At 40.4% G+C, this 11,272-nt stretch overlaps 1 long non-coding RNA gene across 4 annotated transcripts in view; it reads left to right on the forward strand.

Moving 5' to 3' along the window:
• Nucleotides 1-206: 206 nt before the first annotated feature.
• The window catches only part of LOC130150018 (uncharacterized), a 56,907-nt gene continuing 45,841 nt past the window's right edge, over nt 207-11,272 (forward strand). For 3 of the 4 annotated variants that reach the window (XR_008822088.1, XR_008822086.1, XR_008822085.1), the window contains exons 1-2: nt 207-9,710; nt 10,459-10,504. This is a non-coding gene — a long non-coding RNA (uncharacterized LOC130150018). Of the gene's footprint in view, nt 10,505-11,272 lie in introns of all 4 variants that reach the window. The other variant, XR_008822087.1, reaches the window with a different exon arrangement.

Consider the following 11,272-nt stretch of genomic DNA (forward strand, 5'->3'; position numbering starts at 1 on the left):
GCGGCGACTCCTCACAAAATGGCGGCGCCCATGGAAGAGGCAGCCCCATTTTGTGCCCGGCAGAGCCTGTCAACAAAACGCCGACTTGGCCAAGGCTGAGGAACAGAAGGCGGCGGCTCGTTCGTGTTACAGAGAGCGGAGGGAGGAGAGCGAAGGATTTCACCGCCCTCCCGCCGCCGAGAGGAGACTTTCTATCAAGTGTGCGCGTTGGGGGAGGGAGAAGAGGGAGGTGAAGGGGGACGCGAGCAGCGAGCGAGTCAGAGGCTGCGTTATCCCAGTGCGGAGCTGCCGGAGCTGCGGCGCGGGGGAGGGGAAGGCGAGCGGAGGCCGCCTTGGCGCTGCCTGCGCCGGCCTCGCCGCTCACCGGGGCCCGGCCCCGGGGCTCCGAGGGCTTCGGAGGCGGGAGGCCGGGGGGGCGGCCGGCAGCGCGGGGCCGGGCGGGCCGCGGCGGGCGCGGGAGCCCGGGGCTGCCCGGGCGAGGGGCGCTGCTCCCCGCTTCGCCTTCCCGCGCAGCCCGGCGGACGGGACCGATCCTGTCGGATTCCGGCGAACCTGTAATGAAGGACAGGACGATCTAGCTCCTTGTGTAGCTAACTAGGTCACTGTCAGCACTTAATTACTGTTTGTTTCATTTTAGTGCGTGCCTTATGAATAAACCGGCTATTAGGCTGATGCTTCAAGTAACACTATCCAGCACCAAGGTACAAAATGTCTGTATTGGACTCTGATCTTGTGATGCCAGCTTGATGATAATTACTGTTTTACATTAACTATGTCTTGGTTCTTACAGCTTGGTTATTCAGCTTACAGCTGAAATAGTTGGAGATCCCCTATGATAAGGTTGTGAAGCTGATACAATATTACGCCACCGGGCTTGGTGTGGTGGTTTGTTTTTTTTTATATTGACAGGGGCACCCCCCTATTTTGAGATAGAAAAAGGGCTTGTGAATTAAGTCTTTTTTTCTGATTTATCTGTTTTAATATGCATGCATTTTAATGGTATTCAATAAAGGTGATGACCTGTGCCTGGTGAAAGTGATAATTTTTAAAGGTACCAAAATTACGCTGATACTTAAGAATTACAGAATACCTCTTGTTGCATATTAAAGAATCAAAGATTAAATGTAGGGGAAAAGGGGAAAAATCTTGCCATTTAGAAGAAGATAATCTTTTTATTGATCTCTGTGTAGGTACCTGTCAGTGCAATTTGAATTCATTTAAATTGTAAAATAAAACCTATTATGTACTATTATAAATTGCTTATAAAAGTTATCATATACAGTGGATTTCGGTGTGTAAATGTGTGCATAACGGTGCAGATGCAGTAACTGAATTGTCCCTATTCAGTAGTGGTTGGGTGGTTTTTTGGAGTTTGTGTTGGTTGCCTTTTTTAAGTATAACTGTGCTAAGTGAATCTTCTGTTCTAATGGCTGTATCCTGTGTTGCAGTTTCAAACTTTTTTCATGGAATCTTTAATATGAAATTTTGTCCGTATTACCTATCTGCCAAACTCCTGCTATCGTGAGAGCAGGCCACAATTGCTCTTGTCAGTGTGCCACTAACTCTGCATTTACTTTCTGGTGGGGTGAAATATTCTTGCTCATTTCCATTTTCATTTCTGCTTGTGCTGCTCTTGAATTGTGGCAACATTACATTTTGATTAGAGTAACTAGTATCGCTAGCTGTATGCTACTTATATTAAACAGTAAACTCTAAATCCTTAGAAACTGAAGTTAGTGTATTTTATTTCTGCGTATGAGCCTGTGTGTATGTATGTGTTTTTAGAAGATGCAGCCTATTAGATGGACTAGACAATACAGTAAATTCAGTTAAGACTGCAGACAGTAGCATATAATATAGGTGCAGTCTGAAAATAAACACGAAAGTTACAGGATGAGTATCTGTTGGAGGGGAAAGGGTCAGAAAGACAGTGGCAAATTTTAGTGACATTCATATCAACCATTTTTAATAAAAAATGTTAAAGTGTTGGATTTAACTGCCTGTGTTAAGCTAAAGACTTCACTTTTGCATAGCTTGCTGTGACAAATGTACGCTTCAACAAGGGGCATTTACTCAGCAAGATATTAGTCCTGCACCTCCTTACTGAATATTTTAAAATTCTTCGTTACAATTTAGTGTTCTAGCTTCTTTTAAAGATGCTGCTAGTTTGTATAGACTGTAAGTGGCTAGTCTTCAGTGGTACAGTATTAAATCATAAATTAAAGGTCTTATGCATGAAATTAAATGCTGAGTAGTACAGCAAAGGTGGGAAAGCAGATGTACAGTATTACAGGATACTTGTGCACACTTGTACAGGATTTCCACCACAGTTAGTGGAACTCGGCTACCCCAGTAGGTTTGGCTTAGCTATTCTTTAAAAAACCCCCACACTTTTATGTTGAAAAGAACCAACTTCTTAAGTTGTTTATTTCAATGACTTACAGCACTTCCCTTCTAAATCTAATGTGTTGTGCGCCTTCCTCATTTCAACTTTATTTTTATGGTATTACTACTTGGGAAATAAAAAAGGAAAAATGGCCTACATAAACGTTGTTGTAAATACTCAAGTAAATTGATGAAATACTTTAAAATGTTATCTGTAATTAGTGTAGCTTTCTAATACTTGCTGTTCTTCACAAAGGTCCACCTTGTGGAATCAATGAATTTTATGATCATCTAAACTCTGAATTAAAAACACTTTCAGAGTTGAGGGGTTTTCAGTTGTGCAATGAAGTGTGAAACACAAAGCAGGAAAACCCTAAATGCAACTGAAGGAGAAGTAAAAATAAATATGTAAATGCACTCCCACTTGATTTCAAAACTGCGGTTCTTTTGAAATCATAATTCTTTTGTGGGTCCTGACTTTGTGTCCTGAACACTTGAGGTTGGCCATACTTCAACAGTAAGTTTAGAAAGATTATCAAATTCATGTCCTTTCCTTACAGGCAAAAATACTTGCTGCATTTCTTAAGGTTTCATACTTCTAATGCAGATTAGGGCCTTAATGGCGGCAAACATTTTGAGGTTCTAAGAAGCATTGGTCTGCAACACAGAAGTCACAGATGTCCTGACAGCAAACGAGTGCAGTTGTTTTAAAAAGAAAAAAATATATTGGCGCTTAGTAAGTTACCTGTCTCAAGCATTACTTTGTCATTGCCTCTTGTGTTTGTGTGATCTGGTGGATGGCACGCTTCCTCTGCCACTATAGCTGTACATGTTCCCTGAAGTAGCGCTAGTGTGATTCATGTTTCTGGTTGGATGTGTGAAAGTTTGATTGAGATGCAAAACTGAGAGAGTTCTGAATGTTAAAAAGGAACCATGCTAAGAAATATGGAAACGATCAGGTTAAGCATGGCTCAAACTTTAAGGCTTTTTGCTGAGGAAGAATGCTGGTATTACACACAGGTGGGGAGGGTCTAGTTAACTTAAAGCAAAATAATCCTAGTAACTTCAACATGTTAGAAGTCTAAGTGGTGAAATGCTACTAGTAAGAGACTTCTCAGTATTGCAGATTTGCCGGCAATATTTGCTTGTCACGTAGCACTGTCTCATCTTCATATTTTCACCAATTCAAATAGCCGTCAACGGTAGCTAAAAATATGTAGAAATTTCTCTGAGTAAGCGGTTGCCTTAGTTAACTTTTATATAGGCATAAATGAAAAGGGAAGTAGTTTGTGCAACTGTGAACGTGTGGACAGACAGTACATGTGACAATTTATGCATTTCAATATAATACATGCTGCAGAAACTTTTCTGAAAACTTTAGTACATGAAAGAAATGCTGATTAAATAACATTTAAACTAACTGATTATTGAAATTGCCCAAGCAAATCAAGCACTTAAAAGCAGTGAAAACACATCAATACCCACCGACGTACTTCTGAAGGAGCAAATTTGTCGTTGTTTAATTACAATTCTCAGTCTGTCTGTTGGTGATCTACTTAATATGGATTTGGTCTTATAGAGTGCAGATAGATGAGCAACATTGCAGCGAATGCTATTGTGTTGCCCAGATAAAAGGAAGTTTTATCTGTTTTCAAACTAACCGACAGAAAATAAAATCTCAGATTTACTGCATTAGTCAAATGCTGATGGGACACCTAAATTGGAATTCGCACTTAAAACATTGGACTTTAAGCTGTTTAACTAGAGTAGTGTCTGACATAACTGATAAAAAGCTAGTGAGAAACAGTTTTTGAGATTGTTTACATATAAAGGACTATCCAATGTAGTCGAGTATCGGTTCTGGTTACTTGCAGTAACATTATAGCATTTGAAGCCCTTAGCGGAATTTGTGACTGTTAATCTCCAGATATTATAAAAATGTTTATTAGGCTGAGCTGCAAACTATTTCTGAATTTTGAACCTTAACATAAGATCTGTCATACCCAGAATCTTGTTGCAAACAGAGGATAACCGAAGTTGCTTAGGAAAGAGTAGAAATAATGTATATATGCTCCTGTATCTTCCATCAATTCTTGATCTTGGGGCTTCCAGAGCTGCCAGGTTTGAGAGCTGCCAGCTGTTTGAGAGCGACTGATGCAGAGTTGGGGTAGTGTCTGGTTATGAGCTGAGATGTACCTAACACTGTTTAGAGCAAGTATAGTCCCCAAACCCCTTACCAAGAGGCAAAAGTACAGCCTGTGGATGTTTGGGGTAGGAGTGTTAAAACATGTTACGCAAACTGGTCTGCTTAGCCTTCTGCTTATCTAGCTTGCGTGCAGAGTGGGGAAGCTGCAGGCCGGGGAAAGGTCTTTTCCCTCTATGAGACTCCCTTGCGTGTGTTGAAGAACAGTACAGAACCTGGAAGAATTTCTGTAGCCCTGCTGAAGAAGGGAAAAGATGAAAGAAAATGTGGGTTCAAGCAGTGGAGTGAGGAAAACCTGATCATTTTGGGTGGGGCAACCCCCTCTCTAGGGGGCTTCCAGCAGCGTCACAGGAAACTTCAACTTCAGATATATATATCTCCTTAGATGCTGTTACCATACAGTTTGTTTTGATCTTTTGCTGATTCAGGAATATTTAGTACTGCAGCTATTCACACTTGGTTTGTAATCTTAAGGCTTTCTTTATCATTGTATTTTATTTCAAGTTTCTTGAACACAAACTTCTAGTGCCTTAAGTCACATGCTGCACAGGGGACTGCTTGTAGTGAGTTCTCCAGTGTAAACAGCAGTGCCCTGAGTTTACAGTACGGTCTCTAGGAATGAAGCTTCTCCCTGTCTCATTTCATCCTTCATCAAGTTACTCAAGTGTTAATTTACAAAGTCAAAATAGATATTTTTTTTTACGCTACAAGTTCAGCTAGATTTATAAGACAGAAGTAAAGTAAGCCTGTCTGTGAATTAAACCCTTAGAATATTGTGCTTGATCTGTTACCTCTGTTTTAGTAAGTGTGGGCTCATTCTTCACTTTGCTTTAGGAAAATGAAATAATGTCATAGTTTTTCCTTCAAGGGGCTACCAAGTTATTACAGAGCTGCCATGGTGTTCCTTTGGAATTAGTTGTGCTTAGCACTTAAGAAAATGGAGTTGTGTGCCCTTAATCCAGGTGTTGGTGTCATGTTTGCAGTACTGTACAGAAATCATAGTACATATTTCATAGTGCAAGTTTCCCCATGTTGCTTAAGCATTGTGCTAAGGAATCCTCCTTTTGCCAAAATATGATAATGAAGCTTTCAAAGATGTTTTTTAAGGATCTTCTTTTAAAAGAATTTGGATAACTAGCTGCAATCAAGTTCATATTGGGATCAATTTACTTATTTATAGAAGAAAATATATAGGCATTCACTTTTTTTTTATCTGCCATTCTTGACTTTAAATAAAAATCTAATAGTTCGTCTGCAGCTGAACATTAAAGTTACATGTAATTACATACAACCATTAACATATAAACAAAAAATTAAGGTTGAAAAATCCAGTGCTCATTACTTAAGAGTCTTCCATCTGTGTGACATCATGCATGTGTGTTATGATATTCCTTAATTATATGATCGCTTCTTTTCATGCATGGTATTCAGTTTGGGGTGGATACTGCTTACTGAATAATAATAATAAAAAAGGTTATGCCTTTGTATCTGCAGGATGTTTTAATGTTTATCTGTATTCAGACTTACTTATTTTTTTCATACAGGCTTTTCTAGAGTGATCATTAGGCGAGTATCTGAATGCTCATACTAATGAGATCCCAAAATTCTGAGCTTGTGGCATTATCATCACTGTAATGCTGAGAAAGCTAAGGCATGGAGGAATTCAATACAGGAATGCTGCTAATTTGGGGTGTGCTTTATTTAATTAAAGCACAGTTTCAATAGATATAATTTACAGGTTATTTGAGAGTAGAGAGAGTTCAGCAGGAGTGCTACCCAGAACTTTAGAGCCGTGTTAAATTCAGTCATAGGCTTTTTTATGAATTTGTGTGTACATGTTGTGGTCCTCTGCATTGTTAGGGCTTTCCTTGTGCGAGATTATTGTGGTGCTCTGTTCTTTGAAACATTTGCAGTGCTCAGAAGGTGCAGTCAAGAAGGCTGTACACGTACGGTAAATACTGTTTGGTACTTCTGCATTTAGTTTCCAGAGGCTCGAATTTGGAACTCAGAAAACGAGAAGCACTTCATTAGAGGACACCAGTTCGATGCAAGAAACCCGCTGCTCAGTGTAAATGCTTGATAAAGACAGAAATAGAAGTGGGATATACCCAACAGGATGCATTTGCTGTAGCCTCCCCACGTCACCCACTCCTCCTCTCCCTCCGAGGCTTGCCGCTGGCTCTCTCCGCTGGCCTGGGTGCCAGGAGGGGGAGCACGGAGCACAGTGAGCCCCAACCTTAACTGCAGTCCCCACTGCTGCCTCGGGTAGGAGTGACGGCAAGCACCAACCTGCAGCATTGCTAGTGCCACAGAATTTTCAGAAAATCCGGCTTCTAGCTCTTTTTTTTTTTAATTATTTCTTGCCGTGCATTTGCAGCTTGAGATTCAAAAGCGTATTGCTTTATCATGATGTTGAATAGGAAAACTGCCCAAAAGGCATGTCCCTGTTTCAAAGTCTACTCTCCCACTAAATTTCAAATTCTCTCTTCAAAGTAAAGGCCTTTTCAAGTACGTTAAGAGGGCTTTTTCTGTACTTGAGTAAAAACGGGAGTTTTTTCCTCTCCCAGTTTAATACTTAGGTTCTTGCTGAAAATTTCTTCTGAATACATCAGCTTGAGGCAGACACCTTGCCCGAAAAACTTCATCCCAAGTAGTTTTAAGTTCAGAAAGAACTGCGTATTTTTGGTTGTTTCTTCTTACAAGGTATCTCAGAACCTGAAGTCCTGTTGAAATTCAGTCCTGAAAACGTATCCTAGTAGCTATTTGGCTCTATTTGCATTTACAGTCACTATATGCAGTGTATCTGTATGCTGGGTTCCAATTCGGGAAGTCAGCTATCCTGTAATATGATCAGCTCATGCCAGTGTAATGCTAATTACTCATAATAGCACTGTCCAATACAGAGTCAGTGTATGAAAGGAAGACAGCAAGTGCTGTACTTCCAATTCAAGTAGTAAAACATTCCTTGTGGTGATTTTGGTGCTGCCTTCCTTAAATGGGTTTAGGGCACTGAGTAGCTGAAGCAATTGCCTTGTGGTAGGTACGTTAACTGAGCCTTGGGTAGTATGTGAACTGTAGGTAGGCAGAGCTGTGATCACCACACCACTGTTGTTACGGGATCACAGTCCAAGACTGGAACAGTTTTGTCAGCTAGCTGGATGTCTTGAGGGAATTCCCAAAGGATTACTTAGTTTGCTAATCTCTGCTCACAGGGTCCTGGTGGCTTCATTGCTAACAAAGGCTTGACCTAATAAGTACTGCCTGCTTTTTTAGGTTTTTGGGTTTTGTTATTTGTTTAATTTTTAAGAGAGGACTGCCTAATGAATGGCTAGCGAGCATAATGTTAAGAGCTTTTTTGTCTTCATTGTGGTATTACTGGCTTCAGTTAGGTGTGAGAATTATATAGAAGAGCTTTATACAGCTGTTTGCTTTATTTGTCCTTAACCTGTCCCCATCCCATCCTCACAGAATGTTTGGGACGTGTCTTGTAGCAATAAAATTAGAACACAGAGTGCTACTCCATAGTCACATGCCTCTTATTTGGGGACACCCCACCTACCCCCCTCCAAAACAAAACAAACAAACCCCCTATGGTTGAGGGAGAGGGAAGGCTTTTTATATGATCTTCATAAACACAGTTACTGTAGAATTGAGAGTTTTATGGCTTGAAGTCAACAATATTCTATTTTTAAAAGTCTTCATTAAATACTCCATTAGGTATGTGGAAGTTACACTGAGCATTTGTTATAATGAAGGGTCTGCTTTTTTATACTCTTCTAGTACCAGGGGAGATGCAGAAAAGAAAACTTGCTTTTTGTCTGTTCTTGTTCTTTTCAATGGCACATTGCAGTTCCTAGGTACAGAAGTCAGTGAATCTGACCTCTGCCTGCCTGCAAGCGATTCAGTGCCAGCTGGAGAGAAACAGGCACTTTTCGAACATATCATCGAAGCAGCTTCAGTATTCTTCAACATCTTTTCGTGGAAAGTGAGGGGATTTTTTGAAGAAAAAATCGGCAGGATTTTAGATGGCCTTTTAGGTAGCCCAGCAGAACTTCCCCTGCCTTGGTAGATGACAAAACTCTACCACAAAACATACGTTGTGCAGCTACTGGCTTTCTAAAAAGCTGTCATGCGCACTTCAACACCACAGCTCTCCAGGTGTCTTGAAAATGGGTTGTCGTGCCTGATAAAGGAGTTCCTCTTAAGCTTCCCCTTTGTCCAGTGCTGCAGCGGAGTACTGCTCATTGGATGTTAGGCACAAATTCAAATATTAGCAAAAGCAAAGCCACCATATTTTGTGCCAAACTTATTTTAGGTTAATTTGTTATTGCCTTAGTAAAGCTTGCTGATCTTAAATGGGGAGTAGCAATAAATATTAAACTCCACAACTGGGATTTAATGCAAATGAAGTTATAGGAAGTTTAACATTTGGAAAGAAAGCAATAAATAGGCAGGTGCCTGAGCCTGGGTGTGGCAGGAGGAAAGACCACTGCTGGCCAGCTATCTGGAATGGCACATTTTGAGTGTAACTATCAAATGCAGTACTGTACCAGCCTTGCCAAGCGCGCTGTTCTTTGAGCTGGTGCCCTCCACGTATCAGTAAGAGAACAGGAGCTCTTCAAGTCACGGCTCCCGTAGCTTCTTCCAGGACCTGAACTCAAGTATCTAAAAGGGGTTTGTGTCCATATGTAAGTGTGTTGGAACTGGAGTCCAGGAGTTGTGCGGTGTTTCCCAGAAGGTGTTGGTTCATCTCTCAAAACCAGAGTGTTAGTATTCTGTGTAATGTCTTATGGGTAATGAAAGTAGTCAGGACTTAAGTACTGATAAATTTTTCTCTTTATCAGTCTTCACTCCTGTCAAAATTAATTGGACAAAGCTGCTGCCAATTCACTAGTCAAAGACAGTAGGTAAAAATACCTGCAAAGAAACTTACCAGTTGCGTTCATATTCTGCAGCAGTGTTGCCAATTAATTTTGGTAAGGGTTTTCTACTTTAAAATATTTCATATGTATCTCTAAAAAATTACTTTTCAGCATTTTTGTAGAGGTGGAAGAAGAACTAGATTGCTAATATGAAAATACTGTCCTTTGTCTGAATATAAGAAACAAGTTACAGTTTGGATGTAAGTACATTTATAGTGTTTGATTCCAGAATTTAGCCATCCTAAGCATTCTTCTCATGTTCTGTGATGCACCACTTAGACAAGAAATAAGGGGGTATGGAGAGGAGATGGGAGAATTGCAAGGAGCTGATACTTGGGTTCTTCCTTTGTGCATCAATCATTTCAAAGTACACTGCAATTTCTGTACAACTTAGCAGTGGTTTGCATGTTGTTACATTGTTTTAAAAACATTTCATACTTTGCAGTGGTTATTTAACTTAGAGACATGAACAATAAAGTTTTGTTGTTTGAACTTCTGCCTGCCTAATTTTAATGAAAGGAGAAGTATGAGCTATGCAAACAGATTTTATTGAAGTATAAAACCAGAGCCAGCAATTTACACAATCTACAGAAATGACATGTCATTACCACAAAGTAGCTACTACAGGAAGTAGCTCTTGAATTGTGTGCCAGATTTTGTGTTAAGACTCTGCTTACCCCAATACATAAAATTATTTGGGGACAAAATATTTCTTGTGCTTTAAGAGCCCCTTAAATCTTCGGGGAAGGAAAATCTAACAGACAACTCCTAGCTCTTTTATTGGACAAGTTTTCATGTAAAAGCTCAAATCTCCTCAAAATATGGAATATAATGTAACTTAGGAGGCAGCTGTTTCATGGGATCACTTCTGAGTCATGAGCATGTGTATGCATAGTGTCTGTATCTCCTCTTGGCCAGTGTGGGTCTCATGGTACTGTTTCATTCTAGGAACAACTGAGATTTTGGGCAAATCCCTGATGCTGAAAACCTGCAGGTAAATAATTTACATAATGATAACTATATTATATTATATATATAATGATTACTAACCTAATATAGTAGTTGATTTGCCAAGCTAGTAGCTCATGAAGTGGTAGTAGTCTGACTAGCTAGTTTCTGAACAGCAGTAATAGCTTCATCCTGTAGCAGAGTGGCTTTTTACAGTTACGCACTAAATACTCAAAACTGATGCCAAGTTCTGGAACTGCTACTGCTAGTGGTTAAGTAACAGCAAGTTGTTCCACAATCAGTTAAATATAGCTTAAACTGGCTGCTTCCAAACAGAAGCAGCCACCTTCATCCTCTTCTTTCTTCCTCTTGGCATTAGCATTCACACAGCTGTACTACAGTCTACGTAAAGATTAATTCAGCTGAAAATTTAGAGGACAAAAAAGTTACCTTTTAAAGGGACTTGTTACCAAAGAAGAATCACAATGTGAAGGGCAGTGTCAGTGCAAGAGAAGGCGGAGGTATGCATCAGGGAAAGGCAGGGCTCCCTCTTCCTTTATTCCACTTTCAAAGGCTCTGGCATCCACACCATTCAGATAGCAGCAGCAGGACAAAGCATCGGCCCTCTTGTTCACAGTGATGAGAGAGTGCAGGAAACCGGAAGCCAAGGCAACTAGTGCTGCTACCGGGTCCATGTTGCTGTTTAAAAGGGTAATGAAGTGGGTCTGCTGAAAAATATTTCCTCTAGTTTGCTTAGCCCAGTTGCCACAGGCATTTTGAAGGAGGTACACCTGGCTGCATAGTTAACTTGCTC

Source organism: Falco biarmicus, chromosome 5, assembly GCF_023638135.1.
Source record: "Falco biarmicus isolate bFalBia1 chromosome 5, bFalBia1.pri, whole genome shotgun sequence".
NCBI lineage: Eukaryota > Metazoa > Chordata > Aves > Falconiformes > Falconidae > Falco > Falco biarmicus.